This window comes from Tachypleus tridentatus, chromosome 6 (genome assembly GCF_004210375.1).
Source record: "Tachypleus tridentatus isolate NWPU-2018 chromosome 6, ASM421037v1, whole genome shotgun sequence".
Classification (NCBI taxonomy): domain Eukaryota; kingdom Metazoa; phylum Arthropoda; class Merostomata; order Xiphosura; family Limulidae; genus Tachypleus; species Tachypleus tridentatus.
The window spans coordinates 116,686,217-116,706,270 of record NC_134830.1 but is presented as its reverse complement, the minus strand read 5'-3'; the positions used below and the strand labels follow the sequence as shown (position 1 = coordinate 116,706,270).

Here is a 20,054-nt window from a genome sequence, read left to right as displayed (position 1 = left end):
GTCAATATATTTAATTGAAAATATATTACAAACTAGTTACAGCAGGTTGGAATCATCATAAACCTTATATATTATTACATATAGTTTATATTGGTAATTCATTGGTAAAATTAAAATCTTATAATCTTGTTTGATTCTTTTGATGAGTAGAGCACAGATACTCAATTGTGCAGTGATTCATATAAGTGGTTTAACACTATTCGTATAAGCCATTTGTTACAGTAACAGTTGTTATTGTCTGGCAAATGATATATTTGAATAGTGTTTCACAACTATTGCATTTGTTGTGTCTTAGCCGGAGAATTGAGCTCTGGATTGAGCGACACACATTGTTGACAATGGATACAGTGAATATAATGTGGTTGGAATACTGTTATCATACACTCTTTTAATTCTTGAAAACCCTTAAGGAGCTAGGTACAAAAAGCAATGTTAAAATCATAATAGGCTTAATATATAATGACAAGTAAATTAATTATAATTAATTTTCTTTAGCTTAAACGGGTGTTTAAGTAAAAACAATTAGTTACATCAATCTTAAATACGAGTTATTTATTTTTATTTACTTTATATTGTTTAAAGATGTAGTTGTTGTTTTAACTTTAATATTTTTATAAAATAGTAGCTATTAAATGTGCATTTCCCCAACTCTTTAAACGTGTAAATTTTTACTTTATACAGTGAGAAAATCATGTTTTCAATTAATTAAATGATGAATTCTCTTTCAAAAGTTTCATAATATTTCGTGGAACCGTTGTAGTTAGTGTAAGTTAACACGTGGTGGATGTGAAGTGTTCGGTTATCAGCGTTTTGCATTATAAGATTAACATTGGAGTGATGATTAGGTCGATAGCTTGAGTAAATGTCTTTTGCACGAAAATTGTTTATGGAATGTTATTAAATATACTTCAGAGTTTTGTGTTATTATAATTAATATCAAATTTCAAAGCAAGAATAGTAAGCACTGATCTAAGAAGGTTTGCTGGGTCCAGTGAAAAAAAAAGTGAGTTAGAATTCAACTTTTATAGTTTATAATGTGTTCTGTAGATGCGGCGGTAATACTAACAGTAACACACTCGGACAATGTACAACAGTGCATGTCTGAATTACTTTGTTTTAGGGTGAATATTAGCTGGATTTAGTGTGTTTAGGGTAATCATCTGTAAATGTAATGATCATGTAATACCAATAGCTATAACATAATGATTACCAATATGGGCTATAATCTGATTTGTGTTGACGTATGTTACATATATGATATAATTTGATAACGATTATTATTAGTAGTAATCTAATAATACTGGTCAGTGTTAGGCTTATTGTAATATAAAAGTACAAAAACACAAAAATAACCAATTTAACACACACAAAGAATTTAATTTCTAATTAATATAGTATAACAATCTTTATAATGACCAATTGTTATTGTTAGTGACATTATTTTGAAGATATTGTAACAAACATAATTTTTACAATGAAGGACAATTTGGTCTTTCAAGGCCATCCTTGCATACTTACCCTTCAGGAAAGAAAAGTTTTCAATCCACCTCCATTTTTTCATGAAATAATTGATTCCTTTATTAATCTCCTGTAATTTGTAAAGAACAAACGTTTATTATTACTGGTGCTAATTAATTCTGTAAGTCAATCACCCTGTTAGAAAAATAAAACTGTTTTAACAGTTAACTGGTACCAAAGCTATCTTTTCTGAATCTTAAACTTGTGTCTTATTGTCTAACATTATTTTCATGATATAGCATAAAAAAGCAAAGGTCTTTATCCTGTCAGTCTGTGAATAATGTTAGAGACTTCAGTAAGATAAATTTCTGTACCAGTCTTTTCACACAGAAAAATAAGAGATCTGATTGTAAAATAACCCTATTCCTTTAAGTCTGAAAGTTATTTATGTAGCTTTCTAATAAGTCTGTATCTTTCTACTTTGAGATTTAATTGTAAAATGATGATATTTAAATAATATATTCAACAGTTGTGTGTATGGGAAGGAAAGTATTGCATCTTTTCCCTTTATCAGTAATGCATTGAAACAAAATAAAATTTGTAAATCTTCTTACTTAATATTTCATAGTTTGAAGTCAATTTTTAATTTTTGTGAAGCTTTCTTAAAAAAATAATAGTATTTTGCTTCATTCATCAAATGTTAACAATATATAGGAGACAATAAGGGACTTATTGGTCCATCTAGGCTGTTTCTTCCACTAAATTAAAGTAAAATTACTAAATTGAAAAAAATAAAATAAATAAATAAACCTAAATCCAGCTCTTATCATCCATAGCTTTCTCTTAAGGGTCATTCCATGTCAAATCATCCAGATTTTGGAAAATTTTCCAGATGACCCCCTTCAGAATGCCTTGAAAAATTCACATGTGCTCATCTATCCATATAATGAAAATTGTTAAAGATTATATCAGTATCTCAAATAGTTTATGATTTACAGCCCTGTAAAATTTAATTAATTTTATTTTATATTTGGCAAATTTAGCTGCTTAAAGCTGCAAGAGTGATGGTGATAGAAGACTGAAATTTGCTACACTGACTGAATTAATCTTGCAGAATTCAAAAATGGTCTCAAACCAAGTTAATATTTCTTAGAATTTGCACAGTGAGGCAGTAAAATCACCTGAAAACCCAAAATCATAAAAAACATTGATTTATTTAATAAGCCATAGCTCTAAGACTTAATATGATACAAAGCTGAATTTTGTTTTCACATTTCCTATAATATATCAGTTGATAAATCAGCAATTGCTGTAATTAAAAGTCTATTAGATCTCCTGTAAAAAACTTTAGTTGTGTGCAACTTTTTATGATTTAGCTAAAAATAGCCCTACTTCAGGCCACAATTTGACCATGTCACCAGTTATTCAGCCTTTTCAGATTTTTACCATATATTCTTACATCTCTGAATATAATCTACAAAAAAAATCAGGATGGTGTTCAACTTACTTTTTGAGATATAATTTTTTAAAGTATTCTCTGACCATACGTTGTTTACTTGAAAAAAAACAACTACTTCAATTCAGGTGTGTTACTGTGTGCAAATATATCCATACAATTTTGAAATAATTTATGAATCCCATTGAAATATTCTAATCAGCCTTTACCATATATTTTTACATCTCTGAACATGATCTTCAAAAAATCAATGTTGTGAAAAATAATACATTATCACATTTTAAGTGTCTCTGATGTGTACCATTGGGCAAAGGACCACATTCAGGGCATTCAGTTCTTTCTTGTCAATCAGGAATCAGTCCTTCAGAATTGTGTAAAGTTTGATCTACTTGAGCACTATGAAAAATGCAAAACTGTGGCAGGTATTAGGTCACATCATAGCTTTATTCCCCACTCTACCAACACATTGTATATGAGAAGGCTATCAGATGATGATGTGTACACAGTTGTAACTGTTGGTAGTAGCAGTGAAAGTGATGCTGCAGCAGCTCAAATAGGGTCTAATGATAGCAATGACAATTATCGGCCAGGGAAATATGTGGTGTGCATATACGATCATGAATGGTATGTGGGAAACATAAAAGATAGATCAGATGAATGTTCCGATGTGTTGGTGTCATTTATGAAGAAATCAAGAAACGAACTGTTCTCATGGCCTGCAAGGTCACATAAATATGAAAGCTGGATTCCTTTCCAACATATTCTTTGTCTGATAAGTACACCTACTGTGCAAGGCAGTGGTGCTTGCCACTATGTTCTAAGTCAAAATGATCTCAACATAATCAAACTCAAATTTCAGAAATTTGACTATTGGTGTGACTATAATCTTTCTCAGCTATCTCCTATTGTAGCATTGTGCTTTTTGTGTCTGATTTACCTTTGTATTTATTATATTATAAATCTTACACTCAGCCATATCTGCATAACTGTAATGCATACACAATATATTTGCATTGCTATGTGGTCTAACTAGTTATGCCAATAAACTTGTTAAGAAATGAATTAATTCTTCCTTGTTTCTACAACTTCATTATTTAACATTGTGAAAGGCTGGTTAGAATATTTCAGTGGGATTCATAAGATTCTGACAGGTATTTTTCAAAATTATATGGATATATTTGCACACAGTAACACACCTAAACTGAATTTTTTTTTCAAGTAAACAACATATGGCCAGAGTATACTTTAAAAAATTACTCAAAAAGTAGGTTGAACACCATCCTGAATTTTTTTGTAGATTATATTCAGAGATGTAAGAATATATGGTAAAAATGTTTTAATTCTGTACAATTAATTCAGTCAATGTAGCAAATTTCAGCCTTCTACCACCATTACTCTTGCAGCTTTAAGTAGCCAAAGTTGCCCGAAAATGAATTTGCCAAAACTAAAAAAAAAAAATTAACTAAATTTTACAGGGCTATAAATCAGAAACTATTAGAGATATTGATCTAATCTTTAGCAGTTTTTTATCATATGGGTGGATGAGCACATGTGAATTTTTTCAAGGCATTCTGTGGAGGTCACCTGCAGCCCCCTGGAATGACCCTTAAACTCACTTAAATTTACTGCCACCACAACATTTTAAATTAACTCATTTTGAAGGCTGACCACCCTGTTAGAAAAGCAAGTACCTGAGTAGAAAATTATTCCTGATGATGAGAAACTCACTTGAAGTAAAAATATATACTCTAAATACCTGTCTTTAGAATGGAGAAGATTTTTGTGAAAGTGTCCTGTAATCCTATTATTCTCACCATTAAGTATGAAGAAAAGATGGTGCATTGGTACTGTGTTTCTTTGAACATCTCAGATTTCCTATGTATATTTTTATTTATCAAAAGGAAATTTCAGAAATTTGTGATATCATGTGTGATAATCTTCCCATTCCAAGCATCATTCTGATTGCTCTGTTAAATGTACTCCCTAGAATAAACACAATATTCTAAATGTAGCCAAACCAGTGACCTATACAATGACATTCAAACTTCTTGAGATTTGTATTCAGTATTTTTGTAGATACAACTCAAGTCTATTTGCCCAACCACTATCAAGGGTTCACTGCTTGGATGGTCTCAGAGACTAATTAACCATTACACCAAGATCTCTTTCTTTCGTAACACTGATATTATTATTCCAGTTCTAATTATACTTATAATTCAAATTATAATAACCCACATGTGTTATTTTGCATTTAGTATAATTAAAATCCATCTGCTATTTATTCATCCAATCACTAAATGATCTAAATCCTTTTGTAAACATTTTGGTGTGGATTCCTGTACGTGGTGAGGGGACCTCCCAGGGAAGGTTCTGTTTTTCAGTTTACCTCCTTTGGGATCTAAACATCCACCCATGTGTTTGCCATGCATGACAACCTGTAAAGGGGAGGAGAGGATCCTGGTGGGTGAGGGGTCCAACCCTAACACACCACTTTGGCCTTGAATTCCTGCAGATGGGCAGCCTTGGAGTGGGCCCCCTTGGGTTAGTTGCCTGGTCCACCTAGGCTAGGGTCAACCAAGTACCAGTGTTGGATGTTCTCAACAAGTGTTGTAGAGATTGTATCTGATGCTGGTGTTTGGATATAGTGCTCATGAAACCCTGGCATTGCTGTAGTGTCCTTTTTTGACATTGTAGTGCATCCTCTTGTAGGGCTCCATTGTGGGTGGGGTCAGTGGGCATTGAAATTTTCCTTTTTTCATTATGGATACTCCAATTAAAAATCTTAATAAAATAGTGAAAAAAGGTATAGGTAAATGACCATGTCTTGAAGATTCTGAGCAGCAATCCTCATCATCTATACCACCTGTTGTACTTCATTTTCTTGTATTGCATTCACTTTCAGACAAACCTTTATGGCAAATGTCTCCCTTTTTCATTTAGAAGAGACTAGAGGGACTTGATGGCTCTCCAAAGTCAGTAAAGAAGCTTCAATCTGTGGTGACATATTGGTGGAAACATCCACATCTCAACTCAGTGAACTCCTTGCATTCAAAGGCAATTGGGGATATATCTGTTGAGGTTACACTTCATTATATTTTGAATTCGTCATGAGGAGTTATTGTTGAGAGGGATTTGAAGAACATCCCAGAGTCAAAGATTCTTACTGGTCTTTTCACCCTAGGAGTTTCTGCAGTGAGGCTTATCTCCACTCGCAAAGAGGGAATAATGATGCCGACAAATGTCCTCATTCTGACATTTATGTCACCACATCCACCTGCCACCATCAAGGCAGGTTATCTTAATTGCAACGTATGGCCATACATTCCAAAACCTCTCCAATGTTTATAGTGTCAGCAGTTCTGTCACTCAGATGCCATGTTGTGGTTTCTTGATGTGTGCTTGTTGTGGTGGCAAGGACCATGATGCTTATGAGTATGAAACGGACCATCATTGCATCAATTTCAATAGCTCTCACCCGTCCTGCTTTCATTCTTGCCCTAAATGGTAGGAAGAAAAAGAGGTGCATAATTTGAAAATTATTCATAATATTACTTATTCTGAGGCTCGCAAGTTGCTGTCCACCACTTCATCTCGGACATATGCTGCTGCACTTCATTCCACTACTACAGTAGGAGTGCAGATGGATCTCTCTGTGCTTCCAAGAGAATCATTCTCAAACCATATGAAAAGTCTTTCGACCTCCATGTTTAAAAAGGTTGATGAATCAACTTCAACACCCATCTCTGTCCTTTACATACATTCTAATAAACCCCAAGATCCACTTCCTTTGGTTTCAGATACAGGTATTTCCTTGGATACATCTTCTCTCACCCCCACGATGCAAAACAATCATTTGTTAATGTCCTCAGTTACTGGAATCCTCTTCCAACAGCAAAGACCTGCCCATTTGACCTAGAGCAGGATCCAGGGAGGTTGATAGACCTTCCTCGAATAAAGACAGTAAAGTAAAAAGACGTGGTCATAAACAGAAGGGTTCTCTGCCCAATTCAGCAACACATAAATAAAATGGCCACCTTGATACAATGGAACTGTGAGGTTTATGTTCTAATTTGGATGACATCATCCCCTCTGGGGAAGTGCTGATGTTGATAGGAGAGGTCACTCCATAGAGCATATGCTCTCTTATCACAACCTTTCCCTTTTGAATGCTGGTTCTTCTACTTATTTTCATGCACCTAGTCAGTCCTTTACTGCTCTTGATCTCTCAGTTTGCTCCCTTTTACTATTCTCCAATTTTTCTTGGAAGGTTGACAATAATCCATGAGGCAGTGATCATTTTCCTATAATTTTGAGAGAGATTGGCTGTGGTCAATGCTATGTCACCTTCATGCTCTGGTGGAAGCTGGATCAAGCAAACTGGTCCTCTTTCACTGCTCTTGCAGAACTTGATCCTACCATTGTCTGTAAGCCATCAATAGACAACTATGTGGCAGTGGTAACTGACTGTATTATACAAGTAGCTGCTCAGTGTATTCCTAAAACCTCGACATGTTTTCCATGATATCCTCGTCAGAGTGGAATCCTGCCTGCCACGTGGCATGGAAGGTACAAAAATGCCCTGGGATACTTTTCGTAGGTATCCCACACTCTCGCACTGCATTGCTTTCCAGCAGGTCCTGCACATGCTCAGTGCGTAAGACATCAATGCCAGAAGGAATGTTGGATTAAGTTCACAACCAGCATATCTTCTACCACCAGTTCCAATGTCATATGGGACAAGATTTGAAAGGTCAGTGGGCAGTATAATTCTAGTCCCTTCTTGATCTTGCTCTCTGATGGCCAGGAAGTAGCTGATACCCAGATCATTGCTGATATTCTTGGTGAAAGTTTTTGCCATGGATCTAGCACTTCTGCATCTTTGTCCACCCTCTCAGCCATCAAGACTCAGGCGGAGCAAATGCCTCTGTCCTTTCGAGCTGATTGTCTCTATCACTATAATCGTCCCTTTACACTGGTGGAACTCAAACTGGCAGTACATTGGTTGGACCTGATGATGTACATTATGAAATGTTGCACCATCTATCTCCTGCATCTCTTACTATTCTTCTGCTTGTTTTTAACTGAATCTGGCAGGAGAATGTTTTTCCTGATGCCTGGTGCCAGGCTATTGTCCCACCTTTCTCTAAGCCTGGGAAGGATCCCAAGATTCCTTCAAACTACTGTCCAATTGCTTTGACAAGCTGTCTCTGTAAGACCTTAGAGAGGGCAGTTAATGCTCATCTCATTTGGTTCCTCGAATCAAACAACCTCCTCTCATCCACCCAGCATGAGTTCTGACGACAGCGCTTCACCATGGACCACATAATTTGACTTGAAACGTCCATCAGAGAAGCCTTTCTCAAATGACAACATGTTGTATCAGTATTCTTTGACATTGAGAAGGCATATGATACAACTTGGAGGTATAGCATTTTGTGAGACCAACATATCTATGGGTTACGTGGCCATATGCTCATTTTTATTAACAATTTTTTAATGGACAGGAGATTCCAAGTTTGTGTGGGTTCAACACTTTCCTGCACTTTTCTACAGGAACTTGAAGTCCCTCCGAGCTGTGTTTTGAGTGTCACACTTTTCAGTGTAAAGATTACTGCTATCACTGAACAACTCCATTTTACTGTTGCAAACGGTATCTATGTCGAGTACTTTCACCTCTCCTGTCAGTCATTGAACATGAGGTACATTGAGCAGTAGCTACAGACTACCCTCAATCGTTTATTGAAGTGGACCACAGCAAATTGTTTTCACCTCTCTCTCTCTAAAACTGTTTGCATGCACATTTGCTGCCAATGAGGTATTCACCCTGATCTTGAACTCTGTATCGGCAAAGTTGTGCTGCATGTGGTCCCTGTGACAAAGTTCTTGGGGCTTATCTTTGACCGTAAGCTTACCTTTATACCACACATAAAGCAGCTACAAGTCAAATGTACAAGAGCATTGAACATCCTGCATGTCCTCTCTTCCACCACTTGAGGAGTAGACTGATGTTCTGTGCTAAAGATATATTGTGCTCTTATTTGATCAAAACTAGACTGAGTCACTGGTCTATGGCTCTGCCGAGAATTCTGTGTCCTCTCTTCCACAACCTGGGGAGCGGTCGATGTTCTATGCTAAAGATACATCGTGCTCTTATTTGTTTAAAATTTGACTATGGATCACTGGTCTATGGCTCTGCCAGAACCTCGGTCTTAAAGATGCTGGACCCCATTCATCATCAAGGACTTACTGGGGCTTACTGCACTTCCCCAGTTCAGAGTTTAATCATGGTCTCATAAACCTACTTTACACCTCCACCATTTGCAACTGCCTTTACTATATGCTTTGAAACTTCGTTCCTTACCAAAGCATCCCACCTGGGATTGTGTTTTCCTTCCTCGGCAGGCCATACGTTTTCAGAACAAATGATCTGTTATTGCTCCTTTTAACCTTCGTATCCAGATGCAGTTGGATGTATTGGGTCTGTCCTTGGATAACATTGCTGTATCCAATGGTCAGCCCAACCCACCGTGGTCCCCAAATGTGACCTATCTTTAAATCGTCTGAGAAAAGCAGACACTCCTGATTGGAAATACAGTCTTTTATTTGCTAAACATCTTTTGAACCATCCTTCCACTCCTATTTATATAGATGGTTCAAAATCAGGTGACTGTGTGGGCTTTACCATGGTTTGTTGTAGCTTGGTGTTTGTGTTCAGAATCCCCTCCACAGCTTCTGTGTTCACTGCTGAACTGTATGCCATTTCTCTTGCCCAGGATCACATAGAAGCTAAGCAGTATTCAAACTGCATGATTTATACTGACTTGCTTAGTTCTCTGCTGGCTTTTGAATCATTTCACATTGGTTCACACCTTGTTCTCTCCAATATTCAAAATCAACTGGCCCATTTCTCTTTAACATCTACTTCTATCCATTTTTTTCTAGATACCGGGCCATGTTGATATTTGTGGGAATGAGCTTGCAAATGCCGCAGCAAAATCTATCAGCTCTGGCACTATCACTGCTGTGCTTGTTCCATACATGGAGTATGGTCCTGTATTCAAGGCTCGGCTCCATGCCAGTTGGTAGTTGACTTGGAATGAGCAACGTGACAACAAGCTTTCCCAAATAAAACACCATATTGGATTTTGGCTGTTTTGTTTTCTTAAGGATCAGAAAGAAGTTGTTCTAACTAGACTACACAATGGCCACAGTTTTTTAACTCATTGTTTTCTTTTATCTGGAACTGATGCAACAATGTTTAGCCTGTGTGATACTCATCTCACAGTAAACCACATTTTACTGTCATGCCATCGTTATGTCTCTCAACAACAGTGCCATTTTCACCATATTCTGTCCCAAGGTTTATCCGTAATGTTAGACTGTTATTGGTGATGGTGACATTGTTCACCTTGGAAATGTTTAGTTTTCTAAAGGCCATCAATCTTTTTAATGTCATTTACATTTTTAATTTATACATTAAACCTTTTGTAATGAGATTTCCTTGAAGAATCACAGTCCATCTATTGTGATTTGATATTAGAAAATGGCCGTAACTTCAAAATACTCGAAACCAGTGCTGGAAAGGCCAACTTCAGATGATTAATGCTGCTGTTTGAACTACGTATTAGCCATCCTGGTGAGTTATTACTAAAATGTTGCTACAAGTCTTTTAAAACTTTTATTACTTTACGTTTTGAAAATGGGCATAACGTCAAATAACTCAGAACCAGGACTGAAAAGGCCAACTTCAGGTGACTGATGGTGGTTTTTAAACTCGCCTGTTAGCCTCTGTGGTGAGTTATGATAATTACAATAATGCTACAGAGCGTCTTTTACAAATTTGTATTATTACTGTAGGTTTTCTCTTAACATTGTAGACTTGATGTAAGCATAGGTTTTTGCTTTTTTTTAACTTTGTAATATTTTACCTTAATTTCCTTTTATATATATCATAATTTTACTTTAATTTTAACTTTTTACTGGATGTTTGGCACAGATAGGCTAGCTGCTTTGTACCATAGAACAAGAAATCAACCAACCAACCAACGTTTGTAAATCAGTAGCATCTTACTCATAACAGCAAAACCCAAGATTTAAATATCATCAACAAACATAAGTACTTTATTGAACATTCCTTTATCTGTGCCATTCATCCTTAATCACAAACTGAGCTAAGTTTGTAAGACAGCACTGAGGTGCCCTGTTGGTGACATTAAATCAGTTTGATGGAATTCCATTTATAACAACTCTCTGATTTTTAACTTTCAAAGTAATTGAAATATTGCTTTTTGTTTGTTGGTAAGTGCAGATGCTACATGATAAACTAATTGTGGTTTACTTTTAACTATACAAGTTTTTAATTTCAAGTTTGTTGATTTTGGGATTGATGTGGCTGATGATTTAAGATACTTTTGTTTGATTCCCTTTGCTGCCAAACATGTTTGGCTTTTTTTTGTGCATGTGTTAAAACTGCTAGAGAAAAGGTATTTACTTGGCAGAACCCACCACTAACATTTTTTTAAGACTGTTGGGTGGTCTCCTCTGCTGTCAATTTTTCCATTACGTACCAATTTTTGAGGAGCAGTGTACTAATTGTACTAAAATACCTCAACTTGTGTAGCTTCAATGAATGGCACAAGGAGAGTGTGACAGTGGGCAGTGTTTTATTATAATAAATGCAAGATAATGCATGTAGGTTATTATAATTTAAATTTTAAGTATAATTTGGGTGGGAGTTACTTTAACAGTTTAATGAAAGAAAGGGATCTTGGTGTTGTGGTTGGTCAGTCTCTTAAGTGTTTCAACCAGTGTAATGTTGCTAGTGGTATGGCAAATAAGATTTTAGATTATATCTACAGAAATATTTAATATTAGGCTAAAGAGAGATAATATATAATTTTGTTGTATGAGCTACTGGTTAGGCTGCATTTGGAGTATTGTGTTCAGTCTTGGGCTCCTTACCTAAGAAAGGACATTGAATTGTTGGAAATGATTTAGAGAAAGAATAATAGAATGGTACCTGTGATGGAAGTGTTGTCATATGAGGAGAGGTTAATATCTTCTAGAAAAAGAAGAGTTAGGGGAGATCTGATTGAGGTGTTTAAGATTGTTAAGGGAATTGATAGTGTTGATGCATCATATGTTTACATGTTTCATACTTAATGGGAAGAATGTTAGGACTAGGGGCCACATATATCCATTTGAGCATGAAAGGAGTAATTTTAGTCAAGAAAGTTTTATTTTTCTTAAAGGGTAGTTGGCCTTTGGAATGTGTTGCTTTCAGATGTAGAGGTTGTAAATTTATGAGTTCAAGAGAATGTTTGATAATTATATGAATGATGGAATGAATTATATGGCATTGAGGTTTGTTTTTTTAAGTAGGTTTAGTGGATAGGATAGCACAGATGGATGAACAGGTCCCTTGCTGTCTGTAAATATTATTTTGAGAAAGTTGCATGCTTTATTTTCTGTGTAGCACTGAATGAAATTACCCCACAATTTATGAAGATGTAAAGTCTAGGTTATGGTATAATAAACTTAGATGGATCAACTGTTTTTGACTTATTTGCAAATATGAAAGTGTTAAATAACCATTGAATAATTAAATGTATAGGAATACTCCAAAGCATTATCACTGATTTCGTACACAGTTTCTGAACCATTGGTCTGCAGGTCAGTAGTGGTTTGTTATGTACATTTCTTATTTTATTAAGTTCATCATAGCTGCACATGAAATGGAGAAAACAAAGAATGATCCCTGGTGGAAAGAAGTTGAGGAACTAGTTCTAAAGTATGTTGGAAGTTCAGTTCCTGTGGATCTACATACAGCCTTACTTAAACTTCTTCGGTAAGTTCATGGGTATTTTATATCATTTTGAATTTAAAGTGTTTTACACTCACAGCCTGATGTAAGACAACATTGTTGTTTTTAAATGTATACATGGATGGGAAAGTCAGGTAAGTGAGCCATTAACAAAGGCTTAATAATATAAGATTTCCTTAATGAGAAACTTGAATTTTTTTCATCCTTTTTGTAATAAACATGTTTTTGAATTTATCGAAAAAGGCAATTATCTAGGTTAATTTACAATCTATGATGTCATCAGAAGTAATAGTACTTTGTTTCCAATCTGGTTATTATTATGAGTTTAAACTAAGTCGTACATCTATCTCAATATTAATCTATTTGATTTTGCTTGACACTGACGTTTTGGTCTGTAATGTGTATTATATAGGTTACTCTGTGTTTAAAGAAGCTGTTACACTAATGAAAGAAGTTGTGATTTTTTGTATACGGTATTGTTTCTAATTGTAAATGCAGCATTTTGTTAAAAATGGTTTTTGAAACTTATTTAATTTGCTGATGGTACTGCGGAAACATTAACTGACCACTAGTTACTTTTTAAATGCATGTAAATAGAATTGAACTTGTTATGAATATTTTGTGAGAGTCTAATAGTTCTATCTGTAATATACATAGTTTATTTTAATGACTTTATTTCTCTGGAATTGCAGAAATGTACAAGGCAAAAGTATAGATTTAATAAATGGACTACTTTATTTTTAATTTTTGTTTTGCATGTGTTTGAACCTACTAGACCATCTTGGACAGGTTACAGCTTGATTTATTGGTTAACATTTAATTCTTTGAAGAATTTTTTGAGTCTTCATGATATATTAAAAGTTTATTTTACTGTTTGTATTTTGTTATTTTAGAAAGGCCAGTGTTGAAACTGACAAGTGTATCCAGTTAAGTCAAGTGAAAAGGTAAAGTTCCATTAATATCCAATAAACAGTTTGTGTATATATATATATACAAGTTTATAATTAAAAAGAGAAATTCATTCTTATTAACTGATGTGTCAGTTACAATGTACAAGGTTATACAAACATTTAGTTTTTGTTACAATGATGCATTACAGTAAATGCTGAAAGTTGTTCTGAATTTTCTTATGTTTGAAACCTTATTTCTTATTATTTTGATTGTGAGTAATGTTTGAATTCTTAATCCATTTCTGCATTTGTAATATATTCATTGTTCTGGATTAAGATCTCTTGTAACTTTTTCATAACTTGTTTTCCACAACAATATTTTCTGCACAATGTTAACCCTTTTATTTCAGGTCAAGGTTCAAAAGCCATGTCATTGTGTTTATTGATTTGCATTCAAAATTTTATTGAAGTACTATTTTATTAATGTATATCAATAAGTTTGGAACTAAACTTTAGATTATAATTTAAACTTTAATATTATGTATGAGTGAATTCCTTAATTTACAAGTAAATATTAAAAGAACACAAATATAGATTTTAGTGAATCATGTGGTAAGTTGAATGCAGTGCTGTTTAAAATTAGATGTTTGTCATAATGTTAAGTCTATAATTTTGTACAATTTAGGAACTCAAATTACTAATATTGACAAGCTAGAATATAAGATAAGAACCTTGTATCTTTTTTATTTTGCTGAGATATGGCTTATGTACTGAATCAAATGCACTGGCCCCATAAACTCTTGACTTTTTGAAACAGTTCCTTTTGTACTATTACAACAGTATATGACATGTAAAAAAAAAAATCAATCAACAACTTTATGTCCTCAGAATGGTTTTCTCCACCATTTTAATCTTTGAGAAAGCTAATGCATTTTTGTGATCCAAGTTTTCAAGGAGGTAGGTTGTCTTTAGTCTGCTCGAAGTTTCATATTTTATAAAATATAAATAAATCTTAGTTTGTAAGCTTAATAAATTATAGTAGAATTATATGGTATCAGTATAGCTACTTACAGTTTTTTTGGTTATTCAACTGATATATAAAAGATATAAAAAAATGTTTGACATCTTCCACGTGTGAAATTTTAGAAGGCTTAGCAACCTATGTGCAGCAACAACCAGGTACAAAAGTTGTAATGTGTAGAGATAATTGTTTACTTCTTCATTTATTGTTCTGTATTTAAAAAAAAAGTTTAATAATTTATTTCTAAATAGTAATAATCTGTACACACATAATGTAAATAATTGAAATGTGACTATGTTAACAAAATACTTGTCCACTAAACCACATTCAAGACAGGGAAGACTAAAGGTCTGTTTTATATTACTGTAATAAATATATATGTAAGTATATAGTGTTATGAAACTTAAGGTACTTAGACTAAACATCTGTATTTTCATGTTAGAATATGTAGTCATTCTAGAATGAAATAAGCACAATTTATATTAATTTATAGTGAGAGCAGATAGCCTTTGTAGTTTGTGCAAAATTCATCAAACTGCTAAAATGTGATGTAGGAATCCATTATTCTTATGCACTAGATAGAATATGTAATAATTGAAATGTAACTATGTTAACAAAATACTAGTCCACTAAACCACATCCAAGATAGGGAAGGCTAAAGGTCTGTTTTATATTACTGTAATAAATATATATGCAAGTGTATAGTGTTATGAGACTTAAAGTACTTATTCTTATGCATTAGATAGAATATGGAAAGCTTGGAGGGAGGGGTAGTGCACTTTTTTTCTTTTTTTTTTTAAATCAGAACAGCCTTACAGTGGAGTGTTTTGAAATGGAAGCTATGTTGTAAGGCTATTGTTAAGATGTGTGTAGTCATTAGTTGGAATATGACTGGATGTGGAGGTGTACTGCAATGACATGATGGGGTTCCAAAATCATATTGATATAACATACTCATTCTAACTGTATTTCTTACTTGGACATCTTATAATGAAGGACCAAAGCCAAAATCATTCTGTGAATAATTTGTTAGTCATCTGCTTCCATTATTAAATCATTGTTATTTTTTATGTGAATCTGTGTGAGAACTGAGCATGTTATCTTAAAACTATGTCAATGTGTATAGAATTGATTTAGTAATCAGAAAATTAATTTAAAGGAAGGTTTTTGATGATTTTAATCTCTTGTTTTGCTGATTTCTCCTTTAAAAAGTTCAGGGCTAACAAGATGATGATTTGAGGCTTTGGTTTTTCAGTTTCTTTTCAGTACTCTTTCTTTCAGATAAAATTTGTCAGTAATGTAGAATTAGAATATGATAAAAAAAAAAAAACTAGCTAAGCTGTTACTAATGAAAAGCTTTGTCTTGTATTAATTTGTGGTTTTTCATTTGTTCGTATACAGAAGATTAAATCTTCAAATTTTCTTAATTTTGAGATTTTTATATATCCATGTTTTTACCACTATCATATAATTTTTTAAAAATTATGTTTTGAGAATCTTAGCTTTAATATATGCATCATTGGGTGTAATTTTAATAATTAAACTTTTGAGTTGTGACATAAAATTTCTTGAAGCTTGCTGCTGGAATAAAGTCAAAATATTTACATGCTTTTAATAACTCGTGTGTTGGCATGACAATTTGTTGACCTGTTATATCATTAAGTGACTTTCTGACATTTTATAGATCAAAGAAGTTGTATGAAATAATGACAAGCTTCTTTCTGCACTTTCATGTCAAAAACTCTGCTGTGAAGAAGGTTGGTTGTTATATTTAAGAATTTTACTTTGAAAATAAGTTGTTTGATCTTAAATAAAAAAGAAAATTTCCATTTGAATAGTAAGAGATTTATACAGTTAAGTCCTATAGTTCTTGAACTCGTATTGCTATTTTGGTTTCTTTAGTCTTGGCTTTGATAGCTTATTAAATATGCAAATTGTTTTTTACTTAAAGCCTGTTTCTTTCATACTTATGTTTCAGTAAATTCTTGCTGAATACAAGTTCTTAATTACTACATCTATTATTATTAATATTTTTCTACACTTTAGAGCTGTAAAGTCAAGATTGTTTCAAAATGTATTCCAAATTACTTTCTCACAATTGAAATAAACAATTTTTCTGTGTTTCAAGCTTTTATCCAGTCCTTGCTATGAAGACCTTTTGTCAGCAATGTTGTCTCTCACTGTTGATCTTCAACTCTTCCTTGCAAGTCAAGACAATGTTCGTTTGCACCAAAATAATGCAGTTAGAGATGTACTACTGTATTTGGGTAAATATTATGCTGTAACCAGAACATTCATGTATATAAACATAGTTTATTTCCATACTATTAGGCATGTATGTTGTGTAACAGATATACTGTTATACCTTTATTTTAAAACTTGTGTTCATTTCATTAGTGTTTTTTTTATGCATGTGTTGTATATTGTTTGAGTATTGAGCGCAAGTCCTGCTTTTTCCCTAAATTTATAGAAGATTCTCGAGATCAAGAATCACTAATATTTGGATTACAAAAATACTAGCATATCTTTGAATGTTGTTGAATGTTCTAGACTCTCACATGATTGGTATATGAAAGCAAGCCATCACAAGATGCCAAGAGAGAGTTTTATATTGTTGGACAGCTATAGACAGTATACTTCAGGTCTTGGAAGTTATAATTGTGATCAGTCCCTATTAAAAAAAAAACTGCAGAATTTGATCAGGAACATTTATAGAATTCAAACATTATAAACCGTGCAACTTCAGTGGATTAACTTTGGATGTCATTATTTTTACGAGGACGTTAAATATCTTAGATGGTAGAAAGTCAGTTACTAAGGGTGTTAGGCCAGTCAAGAAAAGATAATGCTAGCTGAGTGAGGTGTCAAAATATCAACTCAGAATTAATTTGCTCTTTGTGGACTGGGACTGTGGATAAAATATCCAGTTCTGGACCAGATAAGACTGAGTATAGTTTGTAAAACTCTTGTATATAAATCTATATTTATAACTTATAATAACAGTTAAAATATATAACTTATAATAAGTTATAAATATAGATTTATATATTAAAATATTTCTTAAGAAAGAAAACTGTGTGTTGGCAAATATCATAAATTTGATACATATCGAAATTCATTTAACTTTTAAATTAAAATCTCTGGTTGAATCTCAGATTCTTTACAAAGGACTGATTAATATTCCTCACAGATGTAATAGCTGAATAGAGAGAATGGTTTACTTTGCTATAAAAAATGTCTAGTTCACCATTTCCAGTGTTTTAATAAGTAGACAATTACAAATATTGGAAATATTTGTGCAAAGTATGAATAAAATGGTCATAAAATGAAATATGTGATTGCCTTATGTTGCATGGGCCAGAAATATTGTAAAGCTATATTAATATTGGTAGAAGATATTAGTACAGTGATAGCAGTATATTCTGTGATGACACAAATTGAAACATAAGCAATTAACACAGCATCACACCCACCACTATACTGGTACAGATATGTAGATGACACAATTGCAGGATTCACATCTACAGAACATGCACTTAATTTTTTCAATGACAAAAACTCTATACATCCCAATATTAACTTCACATGTGAACAGGAAGAAAGCAATCACATACATTTCTTAACCTCAAAATTACAAGAACTGATACACAATTTAAAACAAGAATTCACTTAAAAATCACCCATACTGGACTATATATTCCTTGGGACTGAGCAAATCAAATGAAACAAAAACTCAGCGTACTAAGAAACCAAATAAACACAGCCATAAAACTATGCTCGGGAGATAAAATTAACGATGAATTACACAAAATAAAACTATTTCATCAACATCAACAAGTTTCCTCCATAAACCGTAGAAAACATTATACGCAGACACCTAGACAAAAAGCAAAATCAACTAGCAAAAGTAAATATACCCCACAATTTTAAAAATCACAAAACCATATAGTGCAGCATGCCATATATTCCTGTCATCAGCAGAAAAATAACCAACATTTGGCAAAAACTAGTAACAAAATATGGCATTCTAGTTAATACCACATTTATTCTAAAACCAGGCACAAAACTAAGGTCTGTACTATGTGAAAACTACACTGACAAGCACAACACTAATGTTGTTTATAAAATAAAATATAACTGCCATGACTTTTATATTGAAGAAACAAGTAAAAAAAAAAAAGGAAACCAGATTCAAGGAACACAAAAAAGTCACCTTCATACATTTTTTAACACTGCAAATCAAATAAACACAACATAACCATAGAAAACACCCAAATACTAAATAAAGAAACAAACATGAACAAATGCAAAATTAAAGAACCCTTATACAACAACTCAAGCCCAAAATAAACCAATACAAAGGAACACCTTTATACCTATATTAATAAATATAATCAAACATCTAAGTAAGCACACCCTCTACATTCCTACACTCAATTACACAACCCCCTTTCAAACATGTGGTCAGCTATTGGTCAGTAACCCTTTTTCTTTGTGAACCTGACTATGACAGAAGGTTGAAACGTTGTTCGCTTCTCTACATGGTGCTTTCTCTACCCATACCAGCTGTTTTTACACATATAATACATAGTATATTAGTTTGAGTGACCGATTTTTGTTATATATTTTATTGGATTTAAATTAAAATTTGACATTTAGAAAATGCTGGTGGTTGGTTTTGAATTTCAACTGTTGCTGTTTGAAAGCTAGGATAAAGATCCTAATTATCAGTGTTTGCATGTATTTTTGACATTTAAAAGTGGTGTTTAATCTGAGTTGTTACCATTACATGCTACTCATAAACATATCACAAAAAATGAGTGTTTAAGATACAGTGAAAGTGTAGACATTGTAAGACTTTTATAAGCTGAGCATATGAAAATTAGGATATTTTAAAGTTCTTAGGGTTAACCTAAGAACACTTAATTTTTCAACAAAGTGTCATCAGTCATGAAGTTTTTGAATTTTGAGTGATGACTGTTACTTTTCAAAGTTAATGAGACTGATATACCATTTACCAAGTGACCTTGGGGCTTCTTTGTATGAATAAGTTATTCTGAGGAAGTTCATTAGCTCAAAATAAAGCTTGATGTTGATAGTTTAGAAGGTGAAAATAGTCAAACTCAGACTTGGCATCAGTTTCAGAATCTGATATTAACGATTCATCACTTAGTAAAATTTCAGTCAAAATTAATGCAGCTGTGTGCTTACAATGTCTGTTTGATGCCATTATTTCAGCAGTAAAAAAACTGCTAAGTTACACAACCTGTAAGTAGCCATGTAACCAAAACATTTGGTAAATAGCATAGAGTACCTATGAAAGAAGAAATAATTGCTCAGAGGAGATAAAACAGCCTACCCATTTCAAAAGCAGTTGAACAACATCAGAATGAGTTAACTCATCTT

The 20,054-nt window shown here is 33.3% G+C and overlaps 1 protein-coding gene across 1 annotated transcript in view; it reads left to right on the top strand.

Annotated features, from left to right (window-relative positions):
- The first annotated feature begins 753 nt into the window (after positions 1-753).
- The window catches only part of LOC143253388 (uncharacterized), a 34,079-nt gene continuing 14,778 nt past the window's right edge, over positions 754-20,054 (top strand). Inside the window, exons 1-5 of the mRNA XM_076507181.1 lie at positions 754-1,003; positions 12,628-12,761; positions 13,631-13,681; positions 16,333-16,405; positions 16,777-16,915. The gene's annotated coding sequence lies outside the window, so the exon portion shown is untranslated. The remainder of the gene's footprint in view (positions 1,004-12,627; positions 12,762-13,630; positions 13,682-16,332; positions 16,406-16,776; positions 16,916-20,054) is intronic.